This window comes from Equus przewalskii, chromosome 13 (genome assembly GCF_037783145.1).
Source record: "Equus przewalskii isolate Varuska chromosome 13, EquPr2, whole genome shotgun sequence".
Classification (NCBI taxonomy): domain Eukaryota; kingdom Metazoa; phylum Chordata; class Mammalia; order Perissodactyla; family Equidae; genus Equus; species Equus przewalskii.
The window spans coordinates 66,675,798-66,688,034 of record NC_091843.1 but is presented as its reverse complement, the minus strand read 5'-3'; the positions used below and the strand labels follow the sequence as shown (position 1 = coordinate 66,688,034).

Here is a 12,237-nt window from a genome sequence, read left to right as displayed (position 1 = left end):
TTGTAACTAAGCACACTGGCTGGACGGCGAATCGTGAATGCAGTCCGGCCCACCCAACTTAAGTTGGCATTTTGTACAGACTGGAAGAAATGTCTGGTATGAGATCAATAGAGAAGTAATTAAAATAAAAGGCTTTGAATGATTGTAAATGAAGCTGAGAACACCAACTCTGATCTTAGTAAACTAGAGCTATGACTCTAGGGCCCTGGTCTGTTAACATCTGTTTCTTGGGTAGGAATGTTTTTCTTTCAAAATAGCAGTGCTCCATGAATCAACAGCTTCCAAAGGAATTATTTCAAGCTATCCAACCTTGGGTCTCAGACTTGAAAAATCTCATTGATCTTTGGTGAAATCTCAGTTATATAAGTGGGAAGTTATTTTTAAAGTCATACCAGATGCTACAGTTCCTCCTCATTGCTCCCACGTGGATGTGCACTGTTTATTCAGAATTCAGCCAAAGCCCTGAAATAAAAAAGTTAAGTAGGACTCCCTGACAAACATAGAGAATACATTTGCTTGAAATGGGTCTGTAAATATTCCTTTTAGTTTTATTATTTGGCTGCTGGCTTTTGAGCTCACACACACAAAACACTCACACACACAAAAGCAACCTCAGAGATTTTCCTTAGAAGGCACATGGTTTTCATTCTGGAACTGACAGCAGGATTTCTGCTTAATTTAAATCGTTTTCAGTCTCCTTAGCGAGACTAAAACATTAACGGATAAACTACAACCCTAGCTTATCATTTTGCCAGAAGAAATGTGAAGTAGCCTATGCTGTCAGAAGTAATCTTTGGAAACACAAAAATGGTAATTAACTTAGTTAAACTGGAACTCAAATTAAAAGGAATTTTTATTGCCGTTTTGTATCCATGATTGAAGGGTTCTTTCCACTGTGTTTTTCTTCTGTAACTAAGGGTTAGAATTTGATCATTAGTGAAGGAAGCTAAAGAAATGTTCAATTATCAGATCTCACTGAGAAAGTAAGGCTCTGACTTTATTTGGGATATGTCAAAGACCACAAAGTCTATGTCAAAATCACGTAGACTTATGTTTCTCCAAAGAATGTATTTATTCACTTTTGTATCCCTAGCACTGAGAACAGTAACTAAGAAGTACTCAGTAAGTGAATGAATGAGGGATTGTACCTCAGTTATCAAAAGAATCTCATTTTTTAAAGACATAACTATCCCTCTTTTGTTTTCTAAGTCAATTGGTGAGCATCCTTGCTTGGCAAGTAAGTCATCAGTATTACTCCCTATTATGCAGTTTCATGTATGTCACCTATTACTGCCTTCAACATATATTTTATGATTAATAAACACTACTAATTATTATTTACTATCTATTTCCATATAGAACTATCAATACTATTATTTACCATATTTTCATGTAGAACTACTACTGTATCTTTAAATGAAATTGAGTAACTCCTTAAAATTCTGTAATCCTATATAATGCTCAGGATAATGTCAACCTCCTTGCCAAGGCCTACAAAGCCCTCCAGGATTAAGCTTTTGTTTCTATTTAGAACCTTATCTCCAACCATTCCTCCTTGTCTTCTCCACTGCAGGTCATTCTCACTTTAGGAATTCTGGCTTTCAATAAAGGTGAAGTAGCTTATATCAGACTAGCCCTCCTGTTGGTAACAACTAGAAACTCTGTGGAAAAGAACTACTGTTTGAAGCCACGGAAGAGTGACAAAATCATCACAAACTAAAGGAGATTCCATCTTTGAAAGAGGAGAACCACATTGTTGGAGATCCACATTTATATGCTTTTCCCCTAATGGCACTTCCCAGTCTACAGCCCAGGGTAGATAGAACTTGAGCAAAACATTAGCTTGAGGAGTCAGGGGAGACACTCAGGGGCTGCCAGAGTGGCTAGAAGTTGAGAGGGGGAAATTCTGTAAAGGAGAGTAACAAATGAGAAAAGCCCCAAATCTATGTATAACACCACTCAGATCCTTGACTGACTCCTAAACTGCAGATATATACAGTATTGGGGAAAGGCAACAGTTAGAAGAAACTTCAGTGAATGCACAGTCAGATTTTGAAATTAGAGCTCTGCCAAGTAAGAGTGGATTGATAAACACGTCAGGATTTCCATTAAAGTCCCAGAAGCACCACATTTTAAGATTAAAAACTACAAACCAGGGAGCCGGCCAGGTGGTACAGTGGTTAAGTTTACACATTCTGCTTCAGCAGCCTGGGGTTCACCAGTTCAGATCCCGGGCATGGACTTACACACCTTTTTTCAAGCCATGCTGTGGCAGGCATCCCACATATAAAGTAGAGGAAGATGGGCATGGATGCTAGCTCAGGGCCAGTCTTCCTCAGCAAAAAGAGGAGGACTGGTGGCAGATGTTAGCTCAGGGCTAATCTTCCTTAAAAAAAAACAACAAAACTACAAACCAGGACTAAGTGTGACTTGCCAACAATTAAACCTCCTGATAGAAAAAATAATTATACTCTTCAGAGGAAGACAATAAGATAATATAATCCAGAGCCTCTATGATGTATCAATACAACATCCAATATGCAATCAATGTGGACAGACATATGAACAAATTGAAAAATATGACCCATAGTCAAGAGAAAAAAAATAGTTGCTAGACAAAGACAAACCAGATGTTAAAATTAATAGACAACTTCAAAATAACTGCAATAAATATTACATAATCTATAAGAAAAATTGCATATAGTAGGCAAAGAGATATGGAATTTCAGAACAGATTTGGAAATTTTAAAATAAATAAATATCTTTAAATGGAAAAAATTCAATGGATGAAATTCATAATAGATCAGATATAATAGAAGATATAATAGAAGAAAAAATCAGTGAACTTGAAGACAGTCAAAAGAAATTATCCATACTGAAGCACAGAGGGAAGCATGATTGAAAAGATAATGAGCAAAGCCTCCACGAACTTGGGACACATAGTAATTGGAATCCTAGAGAAAGAAAGGTGAGGGGGAATGGGGCAAACAGAAAGAGAGAAGAGACATTTGAATTCAGTGTTAAACTCAGTCCAATCTGAAAATCTAAGTAGTTTCTAAAGGTAGCAGTGTTCAATCTTTCTTGGATAAAAAATGCTATTTCACAAACATTCTCCCTTTTCTTGGGTTCTTTTCCCAAGGTGATGCCTAGATGTATGGTGGCATCAATTGGCTGACCTTGTGGCAGAGAAGGATCAAGGTCCTCAGGCACAGGGTCCTCTGATCTTTGGGATGACATCCCAGATATCATCCTAGGATGTCTACATGAATGCAGCTGCCCATTCTGGCACTCACAACTAAAGCTTGTGTTTAATGGAACTCTTGTCTGCCATTGGCAGGACAGAGGCTGACTGGGCCTCACCTCAACTCCCTTTCCTACTGACTCTCAAGTATTGCCACATTCTTCTTCCAGCCTCTAGGTCCGTTGGTTCAACATCAGGTTCTGCTGCTATGATCGACTTGCTGGCTCAACTCTGCATTATTGCCACTCTGGGACCCTGAGCTTCACAGACTCCTTCCTGATCGCTGAGCAATCTCACAGATGTGGCCCAGCGTCCAAGATGGTACAGATACAAACAGAAAGCTGACCACATCTCAGAGTCCCAAATAAGGAGCAAGATGACACCTTCCACTGCCCCGTATCCCTCCCTACATTCTCCACTCCCAAACCTACTGGTACTCTCTGACTTATCTCACACCCTCTAGACTTTAGCTTGGACAGAAGAAACCCTTCTTCTTACTTTCTTGGCAATCTCTAAAAAAATTCTCAGGCCAGGAAAGGGTATCGTACTGCCTGTAGTTTATATCCTTCTCCCTCTGTCATTAAGAACCATCTTGTGGCTTCATTATCAAAGGCAGAAGGGGAAACTTCTCTATTCTACAGAAGAATGCCATAAGTAGAGTTCTACAAACTTAATACCTGAACTATTAAGAGCAGGGGGAGGATAAAGAAAATTGAGAAATCCTGTCTTAAGACAATTGCCTGGCTATTGTGTTCCTTTATAATCTTACGTGGCAAAACAGAAGCTATTTATTCTGTCTTTGCATTCCTTTTCCAACAAACTCTGATCTCTCCCTAGACATTTGGACTGCTGAAGCTGACGAGGACAAAAAGAGAAACGAGGGTGGGGAAGAGAGAGAGAGGTACAGTAATACTTTTCAAAACATTACTCCTACTCTATAATTTATTTTGTTTATGACCATGCAATATGAACAGAGCTGCAAGGAATAAATCCATTTCAGGATAACTGTAATAGTCATATGAGTCTTGAAGCCCCTTGCATTTCAGACAGAGTTCATTAGCATAGAATGCTCAGATTAGGGAAGAGTATAGCTCTGGTCACAAGCCTCATGATAACGCCTTATGAAAGTGACTCCTGTTTTCCCCAACTCTCTGAATCTGTGTCACTATATCGAATTTAAGCTTCTCAGGATGGAAGAAAGAATAATTTGGAGAAAATAGTATCTCAGCCCAGAAACTTCCTGTAGATTCTTCTCTCCATCATTAACTTTTACCTCTGCTGGTCATTAAAACTGTATCACATTCCATTCATATCAAACCTTGAATTATGGGTCACATTGTCACACTAAATTATGACTGTTTTTAATTCCCAAGTATTGTTTATTACTTAAGGAATTCCCACTCTTCTTTCAAAAATGTGTTCTCAATTGTATCTAGAGAGAAATTTTCAAATTTACTTATAATAATCAGTAAAAGAAGATTTGGCCTAATGATTGATGGCATGCTCATCTAGAGACAGGCGTTCATGGGATTTATGTCAAACAGAATAATTTCAGACTTCCACATTTTGATTTTATATATAAATATATATATATATATATATATATTCTCACAGAACAAATCCCCTTGGGAGCAGTGAATTTCAGATGTGTTGTCTCTGCTGGTTTATTAATGACACTGTCTGGTGGGCATCGATGAGTCACACAGGGCTGCGACAGATTCCTGTCTTTCCTTAAATTTCTTATTCTGGTTTATATCAACATAGCAAGGTAGAAAACGACCTTAGGCTGATGTAGCAGCTGAGTTTTATGTGTATAACTAAAGTTCTAAATATTTAATGTACAGAGTTCTTTCTAATTTCAGAAGAAATATGAAGTCAGGGCTTCCGAAATCCCACAAGCTCGTCTATCCTTTTAAATCCAAAAGTGAAGGATTATGGTTCAAGTGACTTCAAGTTGGAATTAAATGGTTTGAAGAAATACGACCATTTCAGAAAAAAACATACTTTTTCTGAAAAGAAAAGAAGAAATTTTTAAATGTGTATTTTTTTATACATAGTAGCCATAATATTTCCTGTGATCAGAGGAGTATGACATAAAGCTCAACAGCACCGTGAAAAACAAAGTCATTCCTCAGAAATGAGGTGTAATATCTTTTATTGGATAAATAAGAACTATTAGAAAATATTGAAAATCTTTTCCTATAATAAAAATATTAATATATATTATTATGAAAAACATCACAGCTTCTCTCTTCCTTAAGTTTTCATATCTATTGCAATGTTTAGTCTACCTCCATATATTTGCTTTTATAAAAAGAGTATGAAAAAAATTAAAATTCACTTAACAAATGCTGAAGCTTTAGCTGTAAAAATTCCCTAGGTCAAAAAAGAAAGCAGGACAAGTTTGAACCTCCCCAAAAAAGTTATATATACATTACTTCTTTGGTCTCCTAACTGTGTCTACCTGGAAAACCAAATGCCCTAAGGGTTACACATGCAAAAATATTTTAAAGCTGGTTAGAATTATTTAATGAGAAAATCCATGTCTCCTCCAGGTAATAGGGACTGATTAGGCATAAAAAGTGGCAGAAGATATCCAGCTTTCTTCTGCTAGGAGATTATCTGAGTACAGAGCCTGAGGGATCTTTGACTAAAGCATGCAAAATGAGGATTTATTTAGGTAACATCAAGCCTATCTATTCAAATAATATCAGGTATTTGGGCAGGGCAATCAGTATAATTCCAGTGTTTTAAAAAAGGAAATACCCTTTACATTATTAGAAGCTTCCATCTCACAAACAATTCAGGAACTAGTTTTCCAGTATTTTTCTTAAATCACATTTAAGTCACTGAATCCTACAAATAAGTCTAATTAGCATAAAATGAACACATTTTAAAGATATTTTAAATATAAAGTAGCACTGAAAACTGAGGCCTAGCCAGATACCGACTTAAAATTGACTAAACTATTTCAAATGCTATGTCTTTAAATTAATTTATGTTGAACACAGTGGGAACCAGAGTCAATTCTGGTTGCTATGACAACAGACACTGAAAATTTAAAGATCCAGCAGCAGGCTCAATTCCCTGCAAAGGGGACTATTTTACATTAAAATTACATACCACTGCAACAGTGTTGAGGAAACATGTTAAAACAGATACACATGCAAGCCATCTTTTTTTGTTAAGACAACTTAATTAGTATATGTGAGATACCATGTTTATCATTTTAACTTAAATTTCCTCTTAGCTAGATTTAAAGAGTGAATTAGAATCTAAATTTCAGAAGGCAAGCAACTAATTATCCAAATGTTACACTAGGGAAAGAAAAGATATCTAAACTAACCATGTAATAAAAACATTACACAGTATCGGTCTATAATATTTGCTTTGCAGATGTATCCTTGGCTGGTGGGCCATTCTCAAAAGATGGAAACGTAAAACAACAACAACAAAACAGGGACAGGCATTCATACGAATCACTGAATTTTTTAGCTTGACAAAATGCATTATGTTTTCTCTAAAGAGTCTCTTAATTGGCTGTAAAATTACTGGATTTGAAAACGATTGTGTTTTGTGTCATCCCAATACAGTTTTTATGGGGTCAAGGCTCATCAGTTCTACCAAACAAACATACCCACTCAAGTAGCCCAAAAAACAGTCACAGTGTGTATATAAACCAAATGGAGGGAAATGAGATGTGAGGGGCTGTCAATGAATGTGTGCTGAAGAAGAGAGGAACGTAGAGGTCTTAGAAGTGGCATTCCTTCCTGTCTCCTTCCATTGGAGCATGAAGGGCAAGGAATGACTTCTGGGTTGCGGTGAAATGCACATCATGAGAAGCCAGTTTCCCAATCTGTCTTTAAAAATACTCACACACACACGTTTTTGTAAGACAGGCCATTTTCTTGTTGTTTAGTCTGTGAAAATGTAATACTACTCTTGAGCTGGATCATCTTGAGACACTGATTAAAATTGGTTCCCTTTGGGGTGTCCCTGATGCCAAGAATTAATTATATTTGAAATACAGAGATTTCCTTTTTTGTATTCTTTTTGTAATTTTCAAATTAGATTATTTAATTAAGTTTCTTGTTTTCAAATCTTGTTTGAAGAAGGAACAGAAGATGGGGGAGATTATAGAAAGAAAAGAATTATTTCCCTCTCCTTAAGCAGGTCCTCTATTCTAAAGATTTCCTTAGCACACAAGAATTCTAAGTGTACAAAGGATCTCAAATGTCTAAGGAATATTTATTCAGTTCATTGACCCTATTTTTTACAGTTTATAGGGATGCCTAAAAATTCCATTTTATTTGCCATCCAAACTTTCCTATTCCACAAAGACAGAATTAAAGAGAAAGAAAACACTATTTAGATCCAAAATACACAGTGTCCTTGGAATATAGACTGTGGAGACAAAAATCAATGAGAATGTCTACATTTCAAATAAATTTTAAAGAGATGGAAAATCAAACAATTTTAATATGTGAAATCCAATAGTGCGTCTCCCACTCTGAAATTATGGGATATTAATTATGTTGAAAACATGTTCACCATCAGAATAAATATTACCCATGGTGACTCAAAGTAAGAAAACTTTTCTATGAAAAAAGTACATGGGATCAAAAATATCAAAATTCATTCATGTTATATAAGTTTTCATTTGTTTCTTTTCAAGTGGTTTGGAAATAAAGAATGTGCTAAGATCCAGTGGGTAGAGAACTATAAACAAGATTCTAATTTTGTATTTTTAAAATCATGTGTTTATATAATCTACATGTGACAGTGTGTTCCATTAAAACCATCCTTCAGTCTTCAAGAGTCCTCTTTAGGTATTTATAGGCCTTGGGATAGGCTCCAACTATTAGAGTTTGCAATGACTTTTCGCACATTGCCATTTAACTTATCAGCAACAACATTTATAGATGTGCTACATGGCATAAGAAACTATTTTTATTTAATTTGTACCTCTTAGAAATCATTCAGTGTCCATGTATACTAAATAATACAAAGATATTTAATTTTACTAATTTGGTGTTACAGTTGAAGAGATATATTGCCTCCCTTTAATCATTCTAAAAAAAATCAATGTATTTTGAACATTTGTCATGAGCAAGGCATGTAAAGGATATAGTCTACTAAGGGTGATAAGAGTAATATACTGATATTGACTGTGCAAACAATGCTGAGACCAGGTAGTAAAAATTATTTTTGCCTGAACACCTCAGGAAGGAGTTTCTGGAAGAGGTAGCATTTGTTCTAAAGCTTGAATTTGCAGAGTGTAGGGACCTATACAGATGGAAAGGAAGGACATTCCAGGAAGTAGAGCCAGTCCAAACAAAGACGAAACAGAGGGACATGTATACTGTTCCAGAAATCCTACAGGAATCCATTGGTGGAGTGAGGTCCTGTCCAAGAAAATCCCAAATCCCAGTCTGAGGGATGTGAAATTTGTTTTTAGGCAAGAAGATTTTGGAGCAGACAAATGACAAAATATAAGGTGTTCTTCAGTAAAATTCACATGGCAACAGCCTGTAGATGGACAGGAGTGGGAAGACATGAACTGAGGAAGCAAGTGAGAAGACGTGGTCTAAGTGAGGTAAGAAGAGATCCGGACTAGGGTGATAGCAGGAGAGACAGGACAAATGGCATTTAGAAATATTGCAGAGGTAAAATGAAGAGGAAAGGCCAATTTGATATCCCCACCTCTAAGGGTTAAGAGATTTATATGTCAAAGAACATGAATATATCAGAATAGAAGACATTAAATCACACCACGTTTTGGAAGTGCCGAGCAAATAATGTCTTCATTTTGTCTGTAGATGATGCGCTCTTCCTTTTGATTCCCTGGCGCCCGTCCTCTGCTATCTAAGCAGGAAACAAGTGAACTAAACAGCCAATTGTTTAAAGCTTAATAAAATACAAAATTTTAACAGTCCCTTTAGGTGGTGCATAGTCTTCATGGGATAAAAAATGTTCTTTCTCTTAGATAATCTCGCTTTCCCTCTTCTTTGATCCATAGGAGGTGAATGGATGTACGAGTGGAGAGGTGTGGAAACTTTGTTACATGACATTGTGGTGTTGGGGACCTATGGGATCTTTATGCTATCTTTTCATCCTCTGGTCCTTGGGTGATATGCCTGATCTGTCTGATCTCGTGCCTGTGGGCCTCCAGTGCAGAAGCCTGGAAACTTTTAAATTTGAGTTTAGTTCTCTTGGCTCAAGTGATGCTCCTGCTGATTGTTCCTGGCTACCCAGAACCCACTTAAGCTTCTACTTTGAACCCACCGGAGGTCTGCTTTGGACTCCCATTCAGCCCCAGCTCAGGCTGTCCACTCAGCTATGGAGCCATCTTGCCACTGCTGCACCAAACCCCTCTGGAAAGCTGCTAAATTAGACTCATATCTACACCTCAGGGTAAACAAGTATAGGTGGGGAAAGCTAAACATCAGGACCTGAGTGACTGGTCATGCTAGAGACCATCAAACTTACTTGAATATGACTGCAACCTGTGTCAGTGTGGACAGTTGATGTGGGAAACAAGAGTCCTCTTCTATCCCTATAATATCCTCACTTACTAATGTATGTGTCACCCTCCAGGCCAAGTCCAAATAAGTGAAAATCTGGGCAGACATCTAAATATCTCTGCTCCTGGCCCCTCTCTCTCTTATTCTTCTTATAATATTGCAGGGCCAGAAAGACAACTTTTCATTTACATCTCTTATATCCTAGCTGCCTTCTCCCAGGCTCCATCTAAGCCCCATGATGGACAAAGGCTGAGGCCTCCAGCTCTGTTGTTATGGTAGCATATTAACACCATGGTACAAGAAACTCTGTTGTTAATATGGCAACAGAGGAAATCAAAGGAATTTAGAAAATCTATTCTCAGTGATATTAACTTTCTGTGCAATCCTATTTTGCATGTCAAAAGCTGAATATTAACTGGATAGCTTAATCTCCCAGAGAGATGGATGCCTCAAGTGGACTAGTTGGAAGGTCTCTACCAAGAAAAATAACAGAAAAAGCACATTAATATCTTTCAAAATATTACTCATGTCGCAAATGGATTTTTTAGTAATCTGTGCAATTAAAATTACATAGCATTTCCAAAATGAATAATTATGGGGACTTAAAAAATGTTCACAATAAATATCGCATATGCTACTTGAAATTGATACTCATTGAAGTCTTTAAATAACATCTATGTTCGTTCTATATAAATATTGAATAAACACAGTTGTGCTGTGTCTAACACTAGGTATGAAATCAGAAATAGAGTTGGTGCTTTAGTCAGCAGGTCAAATGATTTAGTGAATTTCAATTGTCAAAGATTTGATTGACTATCTGATATACATACTGAAGTTATTAAAGAGGGAGAAGGAAAAGGTTTGGAATGGAAACATTTAATTCAGGTTGATAACACTTGCCTCAGTGCCCTTTTCTTTCTCTTTGTTGTTTCTTCCTTTAGGTCTCTATTTCTTTTTCACTTATGCTTGGTATTCATTAAACTCTCTTCCTTAATTTCTCATTTATCTATGCTTCTCTCCTACAATAAGGTAGAAGATACCACCCAAATGGCAAACTTCAATTGTATGAGTCTCCACAATGTCCCAGCAAAGCATAGGAAGTACCCAATCAGAGTATCTATTTTGTTTTTTTTTAAGTCATCTTCCTTTGGATGAGAGTTTCCACATGTTGCTAAACCCCCTTCGAAGGAAGGCAATTTTATAGTATGATGACACATATGATATAATTGTATATGCCACTCCATTGCAACACAGTGGAACAGAAAGCCCAATGAACGTTAAGTCAAAAGAGTTCACCTGTTGCTCCAGCCCTGATATTTACAATCTATGTAACCATGGGCAACACACTTCATCCCTCCATTTCCTCTTCTGTAAAATAAGAATGACAGTATCTGTCCTGACTTCACAGGATGGCTGTGAGAAAGAAAACCAAGATCACATTGCTTCTGACAATTCTCAGTAAATTTTAAACAGCTGTAGACACGGTTGGGCATTATTATTTTTACCTCCGTCGCTGTAGCTGGTGCTAAGGTATGTAGCCATATTCCCTCAGCACTCACCTCTGCACACCAAAGGCCACTCACTAAAAACACCTGTGACTCTGGCGATAAGCAAAAGCTTGGCCCCCTCCTAGCAAGCAGGAAGTGCCGGTTACTGATCTCAGAAGTAGCCATCAGCCATTGACGAAAGAGAGAGTGGTGGACAGAACAGCTCAGCTTGCTTGCCCCTCAGGTGGAATAACTTGAGGTGCTCCTTCTGCAGGGCCTCCTGGAATTCCCCCAAGAGAATGACCCCCACTTCCTTGATGATAAACTCCTTATTGGTTTCCTTTCCTTCCCTAACTCACCCACTCGCCTGCTGCTGTTGCCTGGGATGACCTTGAATAAACCTCTTGCACTTGAATCCTTGTCTCACAGCTTGCTGCATGGGGAAATCATACAAAGGCAGGATCTCTTGACCAGGCCTTGCCTTCTTTGTCTGCCTGGGAGAAGTCTCTGAGGCCTGGAAGCCTAAATCACACAGACGTTCAAGACTGAAGTGCTCTCGTTTATCCCTTTTTATCTTTCAATTAAAACCACAATGACAAATTTTCCGTTAACAAAATACAGTGGGTGATTTTCCCTTAGGTGACTCATCATGAAGTCTAGCCGACAGACCATTTTGAGAAGGTCAGCAAGCTCTGACTCAGCCCATCCTCCTGGGCGCATACTTAGAATCAGCAGGTTCTTCTGCCCAAACCTGTTTTATACAGAACAATAACTTCAGCTGTGTAACTACAAAGATCTTCACTATCTAAAGGCCGTAGGATTTTAAAAGTACCAACTTCCCAAGCACCATTGGTCCAAATTTCATGTTGCCTTCACATTTGTACGAAAAGTAGTATCAAGCCTTTCTTTTTGATTAATAAAAGAAACACTTTCTCAAAATACGTGTGTGTGTGTTTTAAGTGTTATTCTAACTGGAAATCTCAGC

At 37.5% G+C, this 12,237-nt stretch overlaps 1 long non-coding RNA gene across 1 annotated transcript in view; it reads right to left on the bottom strand.

Annotated features, from left to right (window-relative positions):
• Positions 1 to 11,819, bottom strand: part of LOC139075346 (uncharacterized) — a 114,421-nt gene extending 102,602 nt beyond the window's left edge. The window contains exon 1 of the long non-coding RNA XR_011525666.1: positions 11,612 to 11,819. This is a non-coding gene — a long non-coding RNA (uncharacterized lncRNA). The remainder of the gene's footprint in view (positions 1 to 11,611) is intronic.
• Between the last annotated feature and the right edge of the window lie 418 nt (positions 11,820 to 12,237).